The following is a 19,899-nucleotide window of genomic DNA, read 5'->3' as shown; positions in this document are numbered from 1 at the left end:
AGCCTTGCCCATACACTGAAAGTGTTCAAGGCCTGACTGGATGAGGCTCTGAGCAATATGGTCTAGTGGAAACCACTCTGTGATTCTATGAAACTATATGACAACCACTATGTGATTCTATAGAGTGATAGTGGAAAATTAGTATTTCCATAGTTCTTTAGGAACTAAGAAAGGAACAACTTGCCCCAAAGAACACCAGAAATGTGTGTAAGGAAGGGAATTTCCATTCTCAGATTATTATGGCTGTGTTTAAGTCTAAAACTAACTTCTCAGTGCTTGGGAGCATGCCCCTGACACAAGCAAGCTGGTCTAGGTGGCCAAGGCAGAGTACCAGCACACTCAGGGCAGTCATGTACCTGCCTGCAAGGTCTGCCAAGCCAAAGTCAAGCTTTGCTGATCCCTGTTTCACCCTCCCCTAGAGCCTCTTCCATCAACTAGAGACACAGGCTACATCCAGCATGGGAAATCCTTCATTATCTTCCTTGCAGCAGTGGAGAGAATCCTAAAACAAGGTATTAAGCTCAGAAGTCCAATATATTTGTCTAATTTTTTTAATTATGACAATTAATAATGCCAAGTCTCCATCTCAGTACAGAGACACAGAGAAGCCTGGTGCAGGCTTCTTAACAAAAATGCAGAGCTGAACAACATATTTGCCAATTAGCAAACCCCCCAGTAAAGGGTCTGACTCTTAAAGTAATAAAAGAATTATGGTTAGATCTTATTAGTTACAACACAGTGGCATTTCCAGTCTAGGGTAAGACATTGCCTACCACAATGCATTGAACACAAAACAAAATCCAGTGGCTCTCTTTGCAGAGCCATGGCCTAATGCCTGATCCTACTGCTGCTCTTTAAAACATGCAAGTAAAAGTTATATTAAAATTAGCAATGGTAACAGCAGCAGTTATTTCTACTGTCAGAAGGAATACAGGTCATTTAGTTTGGGAGTGCAATCTCTTCTCCTCTCTGTGCTGCTAGGAGTTCACCCTGCCCAGAAGATGGAAATACAAGAGGAAAGCATCATAGCTGGTGTGCAGGTTTCCACTTCTGGCAAGTATTGCTGAAAAAACAAAGCAGAACTCACCCTCTCTCCAGTGCACAAGGCAACTGCTTTTTTTAAATGGCAAGGGCAGACCTTGACCTGTGCTAACCTGAGAACAGGAAGGGGATAAAACTTAGAAACAAACTCCATGGAGAAGCAACAATATCATGCCCTCAAAGGTCAGCTCAGGTTTTCCAAATGAGTAAAATCTGTCAGCACAGGATGTAACTAAGAGTGAGGGTTCCAACTGAGAGAGGGAGCATAAGTCTTGGGGAAGAAAGCTCTACCAAAATGTGGGACACTTTCCTTAGACAGTTGATGAGGGTTCCTTTGCTGAAGCAACATGAAAAGAATCGCAAAAACTGATGGAAAATTCACAGTGAACTCACAGTGATGAAGAATATGATCCGGCAGGCTTTCTCTATCTCTTAACATCTCTAACCTAAAATCTACCAGCTTGTAGAAAGGATCATGAAGTGGAATCCAGTCTAGAAAAGACAAGAAAGTAACCAAAATGCTTTAATCTTAGTTCCAAAGTTTGAAAACAAATTATTCTTTTTTTTCCCCTCAGGCCATGTATGCTACTATTTTTTCCATGTCAAGTACTTGTGTGTAACTTTCAGCTTAGCAGTGCATGAAAGCAAGGGTGTGTGGCAGAGGTTTGTTTTTGGAGATAATGATACCCAACCCACACCACTACAGAGACACACCTATCTCTTAAAAGGAATAGTCATAAAACTGAGAAAAAACAGGAAGTAAGTCACTTTATATAATTTGGTATTTAAAAGAAAAAGATCTAATGAAATTTCTTCAAGATTTGGGGTACCTTCATGAGCTACCACAGATAAAAAAAACTAAACAAAACCCCCATAATCTGAGCCTACTCTACAAACAGGAGATTTTGAATGAAGCCTGAACACTTTGATAGCATCTGTCAAACTGATAACTTATAAGTGCATACAGTTACCACTACCTTCTAGAAATTGTTTATCTAGAAGACACAAAAGGATCAAAGGACTGTGAGGATGGATGGTCTGGAAGGATCACAAGTACCCACACTGTTCAGTTTCCATTATTTCAAACAATGAAAACTGCAGAAAAAAATTTTGTCAGGAATAAGAAATGCAAAAAATCACTATTATTACTATTATTAGCAATATCAACTAAATCCCATTTCTCCAAAAGGTGGACTCCATTCCTCTTACAAACTTCTCTCTTTCTGCCTCCCTGTTTAATAAGTGGTAAAATCAGTTGGCCAAGTCATCTCAACTACATGTAACACTGCCTGAAGCCTGTAATCAGAAAGCAAGAAGAAAGCAGTGTTTTTTACAGTTTGGGACTGGTGTAAATTCACAAGGCCTAAATGGTGGACACCATTAGGTTTTTCATTTTCCAGAAGACAGACACATATGCAAGTGGGTGTCAGAGGTAGAAACATCATCATTTCAGTCTTATCTACTTTTTTCCTGTCCTAACAGGAAAAAAAGAGCATTTTTTCCCTCAGTAGTGCCAGATCATGTCATCCAATTCTCTGACAGGAAGAGGCCACCAGCTAGAGCACAGTCATGCAGAGGTATTTCTCTACACATACTCAAAGTAGCCAACAATGAAGGCAGTAAGAAACTGCTGTGGTGAAAGCCCTGTTTAAGCATTCACATTTATCTGCCAGTGGATTCCTTTCCTTTTCTCAAGTATTTTCTGGCAAGGCTAAAAATAGTTTAGTGATGGAAGCCATTAATAATGGAGTGAACTGTACTGTGGGATTTGGTGTCACATTAACTGTATAAAGAAATAACAGCACGACAAAGGTCTGGTTAATACTGCATTCCCTGCTCAACTCAACACCTAATTAACACAACAAGGGTTTGTGTTAAACTGGGTACTGTGGCAGTCCATTGGCCTTTCTGATAAACAACTGCTCCATTTTTTTGTGTTTTCCCATTCACTGGAGCACAGATATTTTAGGTCAGTGAACACCACAACATACAGCTCTGATCTCCTGCACCATACGGGACACAGAAGTCATTCAGTAATCCCTGCAGTGGAGAGATGACTTCTGAGCCTCATGAATAAACACTGATCTCAGGAGTTTATAGAAGAAGCAAATCCCAGGCTTGGTTATGATTTGCAGTAAGATTGGCCTTCATTCAGGATTTTTTTATCCCACTAGGATAAACTGAAGATGCAAGAACCAAGTCTCATCCTTCCCAGGCAGGCAGATCTTGCTTTGTGTCCCAACATCATACTCTCTTAAATGTAATTCGCTCCTCACCATAGATTCTCCAAGGGCCGTAAATTCAAGGAGAAGGTAAAATTTCCAGTATGCTGCTATTTGTGACTTAAATCATTACATGAATCTCAATTTTGAGTAGTAGATGATTAGCGAATAACCCAGCATATCTCTGTCTCCCACAAAGGTATGAACAGATGTATAGTTTCATGAACAAGGCTCCAAAGCCAGATGAGAGACTGACAAAACTTAACTGGAAGTAAATGCTACAGTCTCAGTGTTCTCAAGAGTAACCATGTTAAGTCAGAGGAAGACAAGAGCAACTGCTCACTAGTATTTGCTACTGCATTTTTCACTATTATGGTTAATGATCAGTTTTTGTGGATTTGAGACACTGTTTCTTACATCTCCTACAAAGAAAACAAATGGATGACTTAAGAAAGAACTGAAACCTTGCAGCATTCCTTCTTGCAGGGCAGATGTAGGAGAGCACTAGCACATTATCCACAATGCTGGATAAAGACCCCTTACTAAAGGTGTGGTGCACAACCTCTACTCTTAGAATCATAGGCTCATTTTGGTTGGAAAAGACCTCCAAGATTATCAAATCAAATCATTACCCTGACACTGCCAGGTCCACCACTGAACCCTGTCCCTAAGAGCCACATCTACACATTTGTTTAAATACCTTCAGGGATGGTGAGTCAACCACTTCCCTGGGCAGCACTGTGCCAGTGCCTGACAACCCTGATGCAACTTGAGGCAATTTCTCTTGTCCCAAGATCCTAATACAGATGAGGAGCTACATATCCATGAGTGGATGAAACATGGAAAGCAAGCCCAAGTCTCACTGTATTCCAGCCCATTTGCACACACAGAGAAAACTACCACAGCCATCTTCTGGAACTGACTTCCCAGGTTATTCCTCCCTGATACACTGAATAAGAATGAAAGCCACCTGAACAGGAACTTGCTTAAGATACTGAAGCCCATGCATTTAATCCCTGAGTGGCTATCTTTAAAACAAGGCCATGATGACATCATTTTGTGGAACCTAAGCTTTTCGCAGTCTTCTGACAGGATCACCTGGTCCTCTCACACTGTCCTGTGTAGCACCATAGGAGAGATGCATTTGAAGAAACAGAAGTGCAGGAAAAGGTGCAATACACCATCACAGTGTGCTCAACAAACACAACAGTCATTAAATACCACAGTTTATTAAAGAGGATAGATGAACCAACAAAATGAGTTTGCCTAGGGTCTGTCTCTGAGCAGGGGCAGATCCCACCAGACTCCAAACTGTATGGACACTGCACAGCCCCAGACTGCCAGGAGAAACACATATTTTGCCAACATATTGACACAGACTAATGACAGCAATATCTAACAGGGAGGAAATGTTCCCTGGAGATCCCACCATGGAACAGAGAAGAGAGGGCACAGTTAAAGCATTAGCAGGAGGCCTTCTTTCAAAGTACCCCTGAGATGCTTGAGGTTTTCACCAACGAGCTGGAGCCTGATATGTTTAAATACCAATAATAAGAAAAATATCTTGCAGTCCCAGAAGAAAACCAGTCATACACATCCCCTTTACCTCATCATCTGAGCTACCTTGTGTGTGTTTTTCTACGCAATTTAAAGGCTATAAATCATCTTCTTTTAAACAGGCTGTAAATTGTCTTATTATCACTACTTGGTGGCTTTTGTATATTTAAAACCCTTTGGTTGCCATTGGCTATTAGGTGACTGACCTGGGCTGTCCCTGCTTAAGATTCAGACACCTGTAGTTAGGCAAGGAGTTTCCTGGGCCAGGCAGTCAGTCCCAAAATACACCAAAATAGAGCAGTAATTCCCACTAGGTTGCCCAACTCCCAACATTGTGCTGCTCAGCACATTAAAAAACTAAAAAAACTCAACAAACAACATAAAAACCATAACCAAAAATACATTTTTAAAAATACATTGTGCTTCTCTGGTGTTTTCTACTTCTGGTATTGTTTCCCAATTCAGTTTTCCCAACTCTTACCCACATAATGTCAGCTCTTTTCTGTCCTCTCTATGCTTATGCTACTCACGTAAACTCTTCCTATTCCTAATTAAGTTTGCTTTACAAAAATCAGCCTTCCCCTAGCCACAAAATATATTTGTTACAGTTAACCACACAGTCAGGATAATTATGAGAAATAAAACTTGTTCCACTTTCAGGTCATGTCTTCTATTCTGCAAAAGAACTGCACCATTGAAATGGCAGGTATTGCATTCTCAACTGCTATTCAGAATCTAAAGAGTCACTAAATCCAGAAGAAAGTTCTTGTTTTGAAGAAATCTCCTGTTGCCTTCTCTTACAGTCAATAGAATAAGAATACACTTACCGTAAGAAGTATCCTGGCTATTATATCAGAAAAGAAAACCATATGACTTTTAAAGAAAGGAAGATGACAACTTTTAGTGATTTAATTTGCTTTAAAAATTAATACTTGTTAAAACAGGCAAAGACTGAATTCTGTCTGTGGGCATTTGAGTCAGCAACAGTGAAAGTGATCTCCTGGCCAACTTTTCACAAGCATATGACATTAAAGTCATAAGTTGAATCAACTGCCAACTTGTCCAATGAAAACTAAAACTAGCAAAACTAACTGTAAAACAGGAGATGAGTGAGGAACATGACAAACATATCTGGAACACTACAAATGCAAGTCTTTCCATTTTTCCAAAATGAAGGATAATTGTAAGTTATGTAGAATCACAGAATATCCAGCTGGAAGAGATCCAAAAGGATCATTGAGTCCACCTCCCTGCTCTTTGCATGACTACTTAACACTAAATGGCATGACTACAACAGTGGTTACAGTAAGAGCTGCAAACAAGAACTACAAAAATACTGATTAACCTATTTTCTGATCTTTCATAAACTTCAAAAGTACAACAACTCCAGTAAATACTGATATTATCACATACAGCTCATGTCATCTAATTAATCACTGGTAGTTATTACTGCCAAACTCTTGACATTTAGGATACAAATACTCCATCCTACGTTAACAGTCACCTCTGCAGGCTGACTACTACTTGCTTAGCACATGCACAGCACAGCTTGCTGTTGTGGAAGTGAAGAGAGCAGAAGACATAATTCGAACTACAGTGCTTGAACATGCAGAGAACTCCTAGACTGCAACCACAGCTGACCACCTAGTCCTGGCTGGAAAAGCAAATAACAGCACTATCTAAGTACAGTTAAGTTGTACTCAGTAAGCCAACCCTAAGCAAACCATACTGATAAAATTCTCCCAACAATTTGAGTAGGGTTAAGTAGGTACCATTAACATTGAGAGGTAGATGGTTTCTACCTTCCTGTAGCAGCTGCAGGAGTTATTCCTGGAGAGAAGCGAAAGCGCGGACTAAGCAGCAAGGACCTCAACAACTGAAGTCAGACTGGAAGGTTGTTTCTGTTTCTATAAATGCGACCCAGCAGTTGTCTGTCTGCTAAAGATAGCCTGAGAACCTTCCTCAAAACTAGATGATGACTCCTCCTCTTGTATGAATGCAAAGCCTCTTGCACTGCATGAGCATGCACTCACCCCGTCTGTCTAGGATGAGCAGAAGGTGCAGGAGGGCTTGAGGTGCTTACAGAGTTTCTGACGGCTGCTTTTTCTGACCAAAGACATGTGGGCAATGTTTCCAGGATGAATTTTAATAGCTGAATATTACTGAACAGGCTGGAGACTCTGCAGGAACCAGAGACTGCAAGGAGGACCTAGGTTTACTCTTTTTCCAATTATGTACTTTTTCTTTATAAACTACATTAAAATCCTATAAAAATATGTACACCGGTTTGACTTTTCATTGCAAGGTTACTAAAGCCAATGAAAGAAAAATAAAGCCTTTGTTCCTCCTCCCTACACAGTCGCACACAATCAAGCTTAAAGTTGAACAGACAAGAGTGCTTGCAGATTGGAGATGCCTAAAGCTCTCTCTCCCATTCGTTCCCAGGCTAGCAGAATGAGCAAAAGAATAAACCAAATAATTTTATTAATGCACTTCTTGATCAAACAAGAGAGTAAAGAAATCTTTATTGCTTCAGCACTGCAGAGTGAGCTTTGCTAAAGAAGTGCAACCACCAGCTCATCTTTTTTTCATTTTTTATAGTGCTAGTTTTCCAAAATATTCTAGATCTATTATTCACAGCCAGTTCATTCCTGCTCTCTGCATTAGCTGCATCCGAGAGGTGCTGTGGGTTCACGAGCCAAACCATGAGGACACAGCACTTGCTCGCTGCACTGAATGCAAGGCTCATGCTGCTTCCTACCTCACACTCCTCTTTTGTCAGGTCCCTCTGCCATGTTTGGCACTTGTACTGTGCACAGCTCCCTGGTGTGATACAGTCTCCTCAAGCCACCAAATCCAACACAAGAGGACATGAGGCAGGAGAGGGGCTGCAGCACTATCTTCTTGCTGAGGATATTTCAGATGGTGACACTTCCCTCTCCTAGGTCCTACTACCTAACCCATGGATATGGGTTAGGGTTATGACTGTTCCCTATTCTCCTCATCCCACACAAATTGTCTGTCAGCTGGGGAAAAACAATGCTGTGCTTCAACACAAAGTTTTTGACAGCCACTAGTACTTCCCATGCTCCTGTGTTTAGCTGTCCTTTATTCATGCAGCTTGCCGAGGCTTTTTAAAAAGGTATAAGTTTGTCCCCACCTACCTCCTCCTTCCTCACACCATGATCCAGGTAGATTTGGGTGACTGCTGTGGGAGTCAGTAGGAGGAGACACAGGAGGGAGTGTCTGTTTTCCTCCAGCACCACCTCTGCTCTCACAAAAGCTGGCACAGGCTGGGAAGGGAGATGTCCAGGCTACCCTCCAGAGAGTGGGGAGAATGGGGTCTCTTTTGTAGTCACACTTAAGGCAGTTAAACCCCTTGCCCCTCCTGAGGAACTGTGAGTTCTTGCTTTTGATTTCCAGCACTTGGATCTTACTTTGTTAAAGGGTCAACTAGCTATTAGATAATCCACTCCTTTTTTGACACAAAATGGAAACCCTGGAGCACACATAAAAAGAACCCTTTTTTATTTTTTTATTTAATACTCTCTAACTCAAAAGGAATTAGATAACAGCTATAATGGCCCCACCTACTCTTGATCCTCTCTGCTGCCAGAATGTTTTGTGTAATAAATCATGAGTGCGCTACATTATTCCAAAGCTAAAAATGGAGCAGAGTCAGGAGGCAGCACAGAGCTCTGAATACAGAATGCAGAGTCGTATTTGATAACATCTGCACTCAGTCTGATTTTAAGTTTCCTCAGGTTAGGATAATGAACTCAAATGAGAGGGGAAAGGTTCACAGGGTGATTACAGCACAGGCTGGCTTTTAAGCCATTTTTCTTTCAACTTCACTTTCACTACATTTTGATTTAGATTGGGTTAGCTCCTGGAAAGGGTTCTGCTTAACAGAACACACTGAAAGCATCCTTTACAGTTCCCCAAATCCAAGACAGTAGTTGAAGTGTGCTGAGAGAGTGCAGGTGAATAGCAGGATGCAATATAATTTTTCCTCAAATCAGAAGGACGAGATCAACTTTTTCCTCTATGCCTAGAGACAGAACTTCTGAAAAAACAGTCCCACTAGCTGTACTGGGGCTAAAATACTGATTTAGACCTCAAAATGAGTAAAAAGCATTGATCACAGGAGTGGACTTGATGAGGCAGTTCATTCTAGCTAAATGCAGATACATTATTCCAGTTGCCCATTGTTCCAAAGCCCATTCTCAAGCATCATCATGTAAGTAATGGCTATCCATACTGACTAAGTAATCAGGCTAAATGCGACACCCACTGCCTTTGCCAGGCTAACCTAAAGTGTCATCTGAACTCCTACTAGGTTAGTGGTGAAATGCAACTCTCCAAAGGCTGATTCCTTAGAAGAGGTTTTAACATCTGCTAGGGAAAAGTCTGGTAACTGTCATGAGCAGAAATTTTAGTCTTTAGGCTTTAACAACAGTTTTAGTTGAAATAGCTGATTTTTTTAGATGGCTAAACACATACTTTGTAAGCTATCACTAGTTCAGATTGGATAAAACACTATGTTTCATCTATTGAAAAAAAAAATACTTTTGGGACAGATTTCAGGGAACGGAAAAAAATAAATCAAACAAGAGTTTGGTTTTTTTTCCCAAGTAGTCCTAACATCTAGGAACTGAACTTCAGTGAGAGCTAAAATTCACAGGGAGCTAATGAAAGTACAGCTGCAGGATGTTAGTCCAGGAAGTTTTAACACCCACTGCTGCTGGAAAGCACATGGACCAGCTTACAGATTTCTGGCAGATTTTTACTGCTGCACATTTACCCTGTCAATAACCTTCTGTGATGCAAAAACATCTTAAGGGTTCTTTCCATATCCAGATGGTGTTGTTCTTTCCAGGCCAGTCTGCTAGATATCTGATTTGAAGATAGCCCAGCAGGCTACTTATTCACATTTTCTTCTGTGACTGATTTACTGGAACAAGAAACAATAAAAAGCAAAACTCAAAATCGCTACTTGTGGATGTGCACAAACTGCAATCATACTGAGAAACCAAATGGAGCCACCTCACTAAGAACTGATCAAATACATGAGCACCTCTTCTAAAAAAGGAAGAGTGAAAAGAACAGATAATGACTGACATGATTTGAATAAATGAATATTAAGGCCAGCATATCATATTCATCAGCCAGTCTGAACTGCAAAATCGCAGCCAAAGTAAACCTCAGAACTTTTCTGTTTCTACTAAATAATTTTTAAGTCTATGCACAGGCATTTAATAAGCATGTTCATTTAGTCCTTTTATCATCCTGCACACCATTCCAGTTTTATTATTTATTACAGATACAGCAAATGAGGAGGATTTTGTTGTCCCTTTCTCTGCGTGCTTTAAAAGCAGATTTACAGATTTTTGATCTGCTTTCTGAGGGCACTACTTGGTATTCTGACCACAAACCTGCACCAAACCATAACTCCCTAATGAAGAAAATTTGAGGGACAGCTAAAATATACCAGTAGTGCTCAGCTCACCAGTACTTTCAATCTGTTTTCCACTTTAATAAATTTCCCTTTGTAGAAATAATTTTAGCTGTTTTTCCTGTAAATATGTTCTCTGCACTGTCTTCTGTCAGGTGCATACTAACATTGCAGAACACTCTCTCAAACACTTAACTGCCAGTTAATAGCAAAGCATGGACCATCAGTGATGGCATCATGGTCTTCAGTTTACTCATATAGAACTTATATCTGCATGTCCATCTATTACCAGTAGGCAAGAAAGAAAGAGGAAATGTAACTCAAAAAAACCCCACCCAAACATAAAACCTATCTTTACCTTAACATGAAGCAATATCCCTATATATCTAGCAAACCAGATTCATTAAACCCATGTCCTCCTTCAGTTACTGATAAGCCCAGGAGTAGTCCTTCAGTCTTAGACCCACTGGGCTTGAAGCCAGACCCAAAATACATTTTGAGCGTAAGAGGGAAGAAAACCGCAGGGACTAGAAAAGTTCCATGAACAATGCCCTGGCTGCTAGGGTAGAAACAGGAGATGCAAACCCAAAATGATACTACAGGGGCTGATACTCTGCTCTTATCTCAGTTGCAGGCCACTGAGCAGCCAAATACCATTTCTAATAAACACCACAGTCATGAAGACTGTATAAAGGCCCTGGAGATTCTGCAGGCTCCATTCACAGGGGCTAGAAGAGCTCCACAGCCATTAAATCATGACAAAATGACCCAACAGAACAAATTCCCTAGCTGATCCCAAGTTTTATACACAGTTCTCAAAGTAAAAATCGATACAAATGGTCAAGTTCTTGAGCTAGACTTAAAAAAAAATAAAGTTATGGAGTTCTGGTACAGGAAGAACATCAGTCTATAAGAAAGATCTCTGCTAAGAGTGAAGGGTTGCTCCTAATTTTTTTACTGTCAGAAAGTATTGGGTTTTTAATGGATGGGATGGTTAAGAGGGTGGTAATGGTGCATGTGTGTTGAATCATGAACTCAGTCATGTACGTAAAATCCAGAGACAACAGAAAGATTAAACACTATCTCCATTAGGGCATCTTTTGCAAAATATATCCTTCAACCGAGGATATTTTTTTAATAAAATATTACTGTTACCTCCATGCTGTGGATATCCTGGCTCTTGTTCTAAAAATAATTGAACAGGTTCTCTCCAGTTCAGGAAATTTAATATTATTAAGTGACTGCAAAGCGATGTACAACATTCATAAACAAGTCAGGAAGACTGCAGGCTAATACTGGCACTATCAACTTGTATAATAAAAGGAGAGATTAAGGTTGTTGCCTAAAGTGCACTTGTGTAATCGATTTCTTTGGAATACTGAAGAATTGAACAAAATTATGCTTTCATTCAATTTAAACACTAACAAAAATTAACATTTGAACTTCTAGCTACGCAGCCAGAAATTACTTCCCCTGCTTATAGTGCATTGCTCATACTCTTGCTATAAATAAGTAGCCTAATGACATCCAAACAATCTAATCAGTCAACACAGGGACACAAAATTAAAAAAACATTTTAATACTCTTGCCATTTTACCATGCCAAAAGTTAATTAGCAGTATTAACATTCAAGTTTTGAGGCCAAAAGCGAGGCTGGCTTTAATGGCTATAGAAAGTACAAGGCTGCAGAGCAAGGCTAGTCACAACAGAATTTCAGTATATTTAAAAACTAAGAATCACCACAATTGAGACCTTGCTTTAGGAAAACAACCAGCAGATGTTAGATTGCATGCTTTTAAAGCTTTTTTCCTCTGGTTTATGGGTCTCAACACTAATATTATCCCAGAGACTGAGAAACTAAAAATGGTATTTAAATACAAGAAGCAAATGTTACCTTTTCAAAAACAAGACCCTTTAAAACCAGCAGAGCGTAATGAGCATCCCTGTGAATGCATGCTGCTAGTAATACATGCAACTTGTTGAGCTAATATTTTATTTAATATTCATATAATGTCTACCAAAGGAAAAAGATTTACTCTTTTAAGAAATTTGCTGCATTTAATATTTCTCACAACATAATGCACATGGTTTACTGACATATCTCCCGGAGGCTGTAAGAGGAAAAAAACCAGCCTCTATCCCTCCAAGTGTGAGCTGAAGTACTTCCAGGTCCTAGCAGAGAAGGGAGGAGGCAGCTACCTGCCATCCCATCTCTTCAAAGTGGGCCCAGACTCAAGAAATAAGGAGGGCAAATCTTGTAAAGAAGCAAGCCCTAGGGGGTCAGCAAAAAGAGAGTCACCTTTAATTCTAGTCCTAGACCTTACTGTTCCTCTGGGCTTTTCTAGTCTCCTCAAACTGACTTTTGCAGCTCAGCAGAGAGGGAGGCCCGTGCCATGGCACACTTCAGTCCCAAACTTTGCTGGAAGGCTACAGGAGGTGATGTTCTCCCTCCTGCTTGCATGCAGACTGGCTTTCTACCAAATCAGTATCAAACATGCTCACAGAAGTGACACTGTGACTAGATCAAGGTAAAAAACTCAGCAGTCAGATCAGACAGCTCCATGTCCACAAAAAGATCTGGTGCAACCTTCTTCACTGATCCAAAGGACCAGCCCTTAACAGCAAGCTCTGTAGCAGCCAACAAAGAAATCTAGCTAGACAAACTAAATGGGAGATACAGAGGTCACGCTGAGACTGGGTTTTATCCCCGTTTGAAAAATTCCAACAGGACTGTGTACATACCAGTTAAACCCTAACTGAGGCTATCAAAAAAACCCCTAGGTAGGATGGAGTATCTATTGCACATAAGGTCTCTCTAGAATGATGAGTGCCTACTTGTTCCTACAGGAAACTCAGGATACTTGTCCATCCACCGAGATCATGACAGTTCTTCAGAGCTGTTTTGGATGCCATCTGCTCAACAGAGATCTGTTGTGGCCACGCAATAGGACAGGATTTCCAGGAAGGCCATGGAACCTCCATCCTAGGAGATACTCAAAACCCAACACTGGCCTACCCAAGCCAACTGCTCTAATAGGACCTGCTTCGAGCAGGAGGGGGAAACAGAGGCATCAGGGCACCTGAATCTCTGATTCATCTCTCCTCCAAAACTAGCAAGCTGAAATTGAGCAAGATATTAATGTGAAAAATAATGAAGGTAAAAGTAAAAATATGTTATATTTGGTCAGGCTCAGATAGAGAAAAATCTTAAGCTGAAAATTTTGAGGAAAGATGAGAACAGGTTTCATTAACTGCTGCTCTGCTGTAATCAGACCAGCCATTTGCAGTTCACCATAGGCAGATACTTATTTAAGAAAAAGGCTTGAAATTTTTAAATTAAATAAAACTTGTAAACAACAAGAAAAATATTCTCGAGTGTCTTGTGATTTAACTACTAGAGAGTATCCAAAGGAGAGCAATGAAGATGGTGAAGGGCCTTGAGGGTAAGCCATATGAGAAGTGGCTGAGATCACTTGGTCTGTTCAGTCTGAAGGACACTAAAGGGAGACCTCATTACAGTCTGCAGCTTCCTTTGAGGGGATCAGGAGGGACAGGCACTGGTCTCCTCTGTGGTGATCTGAGGGACTCCTGGAGGATCTGAGAGAATGGCCTGATGTTGTGTCAGGGGAGGATTAGGTTGGATATTTGAAAATGGTTCTTCCCCCAGAGGGCGTTTGGGCACTGAACAGGCTCCCCAGGGCAGTGATCACAGCACCAGCCTGACAGAGCTCATGAAGATTTTGGACAATGCTCTCATGCACAGGGTTTGACTCTTGGGGATGGTCCTGTGTAGGGCCAGGAACTGGACATGATGATCCTCATGGGTCCCTTCCAATTCAGGATATTCTCTGATCCTGTGTTTAGTGAATTATTTTCCTGTTAAAGTTGAGTTCAGCTCTCTTCAAGTTGCAGTCCATGCATTAATTTTAGTGTTGTTTGGATCACAACCTAAATTAGTTGTTTGCTCAATCTGTCTTTTAATCTCAGCATTTTGGGTATCACAATTGTAACCAAAAGAAGTCCTTCTCAGCCATTCCCCTTTTAGTGGGGTCCCCATATTTTTTGCAGGAGATTAGGTGACTGCATCAATTCATGCAGTAAATCATTGATTTCAAAGTCCATTTACTTGCTCCCTGTTGCCCAAGTTCATCCAGCTGACTTGTTTTCTTTATTTGTGGCACCTAAATCGCTATCCCAGACATTCTTTATATTCTGGGGAAAAGAGAAATGAGTTGTCATTTAAAAGCTTCAAATTCTTTGGAGTGAATTTGGGCTGATGTATCTCAATCTCTCAGTAGTAACAGCTACAGGCAGTAGGAACGCTTTTGCGTCAGAGATGGGACTTTGCTCTCAAACTCCCACTCTTTCGGAAAGTAGACTAGCACAATTTCCACTGCCATAGTAATTCTCTAAATAAAGGACAGTATATTCAGCAGTGATTATTGAAAGGAAGTTTGACAGGAATTTTCCATCAAAAGTATAGATAGACAACACAATGTCTGTAAAAATGCTGTGAAAATAGAAATTAAATAGATGATAGTTACCTCCACATAAGAGACAGACTCTGGGAACTTCCATTCAGTGGAAAATTTTCTGTCTTTGTGAGAGCAACAAATAATGCTGTCTGATCAGAGATTGCCTAGACCTGTTGAACTTTAGTTCACAGGAAACATGGAAACAGGAGAGGAAATGAGCTCCCTCTTTGCAATCACCCAGAAGATTATAGAGTGTTAAGAAAGAACTAATGTGAGTTTATCAGAGATAGATTGTACCACTCTTCCTCCTATGACAGGATAAAAGACCTTTCTGTAAGACAGAAGTAGGATATAGTCTACATCTTCAATGAATACACAGCTTTTTTATGCTCTTTCACAATAGAAAACCAGAATTCCCTTCTCAGAGGTTTGCTGCCAAACAGAAAGGCTGTATTGTGTGATACTCACTTAGGGCTCGACTGAGACAGTGAGATAGAGAACATGCATTTTCTATGCACAGTACAGACAGCCTCTGGAAGGGACTGCAAGTATATGGGAGGACAGATTTAGAAGTTTAAATTGACTGGAATGGGCTTGAAATAAGATAATACCCTATGAACATACCATATGTGCAACACATCAGTTGCACAAATGCAACATCAAAAATGGGTAGATGTGGAGATTAGATAGTATCAGAAATACGTCTGTGTAATGCTGTTGGAAAAAAAAAAGATGGACAAACAATGACTCTAAAACAAACTCCACCTTGGAATCTTTAGACATTTGCTTCACCTGTAGATATTGATGCTTCAACAAGAGTACTGCACCAAGCCTGGGAACTACACTTCTCTGAAAACACTACAGCAGGGTGAACAAAATAGAACTCTATCAATTAAATGTAATGAGAGAAATAATGAGTTGTTGCATTTAGTTCAGGATTTTTATGCATCACTTCTCTGCTACTGCCCAGGATCACTCACCATGTTACATCTTCCATGTGATTTTCATTCACATTACTCATCCTGCATCACAGATGGGTCAGATGAGATTTTCCATATTGCAACATGGGAAATTTTGTTTCATAGAAATCCAAGTTCCTTTAACAACCACATAGCACTGCTCTTGTGGGGAAATGAAAGTTATAAATGGGACAGCCAGCATCAGAACCAGATCTGAGGTGCAGGGTTCAGATCACCCCACTAAAAGCACAGCTAGTTTCCTTCTTGCCTGCACTCTTTATTTCAATGTATAAGCAGAACAAAGGAGAGGCTGTAACCTTCAAGGCATTCTCTCTGTCCCACATAACTTGATTGATACAGAAAGGACAGAGAAGCATAGCAGTGGTTCAGTAACATTACAACTTCTACTGTAAAGTGATAGGGAGGAAAAAAAAAATCCGTTGAGAGGGAAAAGGAGAGGCAAGAGTGGTATACTTACAGAGACAGAGCAAAAAAAAGCCAGTGGCAGAAGAGTCCCTGCTAATTGAAGAACTCCCACTACCTGAGAGTCCTGGAGTCCAAGAGTGCTCATGAGCAACTCTAGCATCCAAAAGAGCTCCAACAAAAATAAAAGCATGTATTTTCCTTTTGTGTTAGGATGAACCAAACATAAAAAAACCCCAAAAAATTTAAAGCAACAGATGTCTCAAAGCAGCATGGAAATTCACAGGGGCCCATGCTTGTTGGACTCAAGCAGTAAGTCAGAAACTTCAAAGATTCAGCAAATACCCACAGTATTTTCCTACTGTGTGATACTCCATAGGGCAATGGTTTCAGCTCACTAAGTGCTTGGAAACACTGTCTCTTCAGAGGAAATGAGTTAGATTACTGTTTCAGGAACCTCAGTTCCTCAGGCTTAGGCAATACTATGGAAATGTCTGAAGAAGATAAGTTTGTCTCTGAGCAAATAGCATAAATGCTATGATGACCAGATATGATGTTATGTCAATGCCAGTAGGAAGTTAAGGCCACTCTGCACAGTCTCAGGAAGTTTTTTAATTTACTGGAAGCAGGCAGAGTATGCCCTGCCCACACTGCTCCCTGGGGCTGGTAGCAGTCTCCCACCTCCCGCTCTGCCATCCCCTGCCTTACATAACCAAAGGTAACCCAGAGGTCACCGCAATTTCTGTCTGAATACATGTCATACAAGATATCTCCTGGCTCAGGAGCCCTTTTTTGTTTGCTTCAGATACTGCTGCCTGATAAGAAAAGCAGAATCATTTCAGCCTTCAGAATGGACTGTGCTTACAAAGGCATCCCCATCTCCAAGTCCTTAGCTGTCAACAGGCTCGGGCTGGAGGACAAGCACAAGCCATATCTCCTTCAGTTTGCCATGGAGGCCAAAGTAAAGGGTTTCAATCTTCATCACAAACCAAAATATTTAATATGTAGTTGTCAGCAGTAAATTTTTGATCAACTCAACAAAATTAATTAACTTCTGATTTTATGGCTACAGGCTGAATATTTGCTTCATTGGGCACAGGAGAAAGGGGAGACCACAAGACTCCTCACTCCTTTTCTCCCTTGATCTCCCCATTAATCAAATCATGCCCAGTCATCTGCATGTATGCTATGATAGCTACATGACCAAAGAATCTTCCCCCATTTTGGATTTTTTCTCTGTCTGTGAGAGCCATTCTGCAACTCTCCAACAAAAGAAATCTCCCTCTCAAAAGAGAAATACATCAATTACACACCAGTCTGTGTTTGGGAAGGAGAGTTTGAAATACTACAGAACAGGAAAATCAAAGTACAAAATCTACAGGTGTTGAAAGAAACCCAGTAATAACCTGCTGGGAGCACACAGATTCACTGGAATGAGATTATGTGCTGTCAGTTTCCATCAGTCCTTTAAACCTGACTGCAGCATTTGATACATGCAAGCAAGATTTTCAGGCAATGGCAGATGAACACAGCTCATTTCTTCCATCATTTGAAAGTCATTAGGATTAGAGCACTGCATGCACCATAAGCATCAAATTAAGCACCCATCACAGGATCAATCCCCGTTAACCCCTGGGTTTTTGCAGATGAACACTGCAAATTAAATATTATAGTGAAAGCACTTATAATTTGTTTTCTTGGTTAGCAATGATTTAATTGTGCTCATTTTTAAAATACAAGATAAACTAAAGTTTGTTTTCACACAGCTAACAAATCAGTATTTTACTCCTCCCTGTTACAATTGCAAAATTACGATGTGAACGTAGAAACTAAAATCCCGTTTTAAAATCATATCTCATTTAGTTGCTATTAAATCTACTATTATTTGCATTACTAAGGATTACTTGAAACAGTAGGAAAGTAAAACTCACAAACAACCAGAAATAGCAGGAAAGAGGGAAAATGCAGCAGTACCAACTTTCAAATATTTTTATCCATCTGTATCATATGCAGATCAAGACATGCTCCAACTTCAGACTCCCAGCCTGTCACAGCATTACACAGATTGCTAGGTCGAGGCATTCAGAAGCACAGAATGTGCTGAACAAACTTTAATGATATTTTGATTTTTTGACCAAAGACACAATCTAGAATACCAGGGCAGCACAAATATCGCCAAGCACAGCACAAACAGGCTCTGTATGTTTGCCAAGTCACCTGACGGCTATAATCTTTAACGTGTAATGTAATATCCTGCTTTAGGCTTGCTGGATTTCTTTACGAAGTAAAACAATTGACACTGGGAGAGTAAATCCGGGGAATACATCCCCTCATCCAGTATGCCTCAGAGAGATAGCAAAGCTATTCAAGGTGTTGCCATGTACATGAAAATATACAGAACAACAAGCAGAAAAACACCCCACAGCATATGGTTTATGTAAATTGAAAGAATGAAGTCTGTATACAGAAAATGAGAACAAAATGTAATATTTATTGAGTTCTGCTCACTTGGAACATAAAGCTGGAATTATAATAACAGGTGTTCTCAGATACATGTTTGAATGCCAGGAAATTACTTCGCTACAATTTTTGTCTACTTCAAAGTATATGCTAGCAATTTAGCCCAAAATTAGCATTTCTATGTCTCCCAAGACTGGGTGGGTTTTTTTTTAATCCAGGCCAGTTTATCTTCTGCTACCATACTGTGTACACAGTATCTTTCACACAGTATTAATTAAAAAACCCAAAAAACAAACAAAAAACATCCAACAAACTTCTAATAAAATTTGTAGAAGTAAATCTTTCTAAACTGCAACATCCCCAAATGCTATTACTGATAACCACCACACATTACCCCACAAGTGAAAAAGAACAGAAGGCATACTTAAAGCTAGACTTCCGTATTTCGAAAAGGACCTATTACCTCAAAGGATTAAATTATTTTCTCTCTGTGAAAAATGTACACAAACACTACTGAAAATAGAACTAAATGTTCTTAGCCACTTCATACCCCATTCTATGCAAGCCACTTCAGAGCAGTGTGCCCCCTCTTTCACAGCTGTACACAATCTCCAAAGTAGCTGGTAAGCCGATAGACTCAAAATATTATTTCTGAATTTCTTTTTGAACTACTATCATACTGCAGAGCAGTTGTAGTTCCAATTCCACAAGTCGCTTTAGTCCCTAGTCCCAGCAGATCATTAAAACAAGGGAAGCACTTTATACACTTCATCTTTAATAAGTTAGAAACTATGATTCTATACAAAAAGTCACCCTTGTGGCCCCTTCACACGCCACATACACTGTCCTAATTATTTCAAGTAACTAAATTCAGTTGTGTAATTCTGAGCCAATTATTTTTTCCCCAGGTAGGCAGTCAGGATTTTAATGGAAAATGTGCAGATGTGAATATCCAACTGTGTGCATTCTCTATGTATATCTTCACGCTTCATAAACCTTCTACCAAAATTTAATTTTTACTGGATCATAAATATCTGAGGAAAATTGAACTCAGAGGATTTTCACAGAGTAAACACTTTAAACCTCAGAGTTGGAATCTACTCCCTGCTGTTATACAATGAGTGAAATACATTCTGGGGTTACCAAATACAGGACTTGTCACTTAGTGATTGATTTCTCCATCTTCCCAAACAGGCCACAGATATTTGTTTCAATCAAGGATTGCATATTCTTATAATCTACCACAGCCAATTCTTTTCCCTAGTCTGCAGGCAAGATACAAATCAAAATTCAAGACAAACACTCCA

At 40.1% G+C, this 19,899-nt stretch overlaps 1 protein-coding gene across 3 annotated transcripts in view; it reads right to left on the bottom strand.

The window, feature by feature from the left end:
• The window catches only part of TMCC3 (transmembrane and coiled-coil domain family 3), a 129,549-nt gene that overhangs the window by 83,966 nt on the left and 25,684 nt on the right, over positions 1-19,899 (bottom strand). The gene's annotated exons all lie outside the window — the stretch shown is intronic.

The sequence above is a fragment of the Cyanistes caeruleus genome, chromosome 4 (genome assembly GCF_971803275.1).
Source record: "Cyanistes caeruleus chromosome 4, bCyaCae1.hap1.1, whole genome shotgun sequence".
NCBI classification, from domain to species: domain Eukaryota; kingdom Metazoa; phylum Chordata; class Aves; order Passeriformes; family Paridae; genus Cyanistes; species Cyanistes caeruleus.
This window is presented reverse-complemented; position numbering and strand designations above follow the sequence as displayed.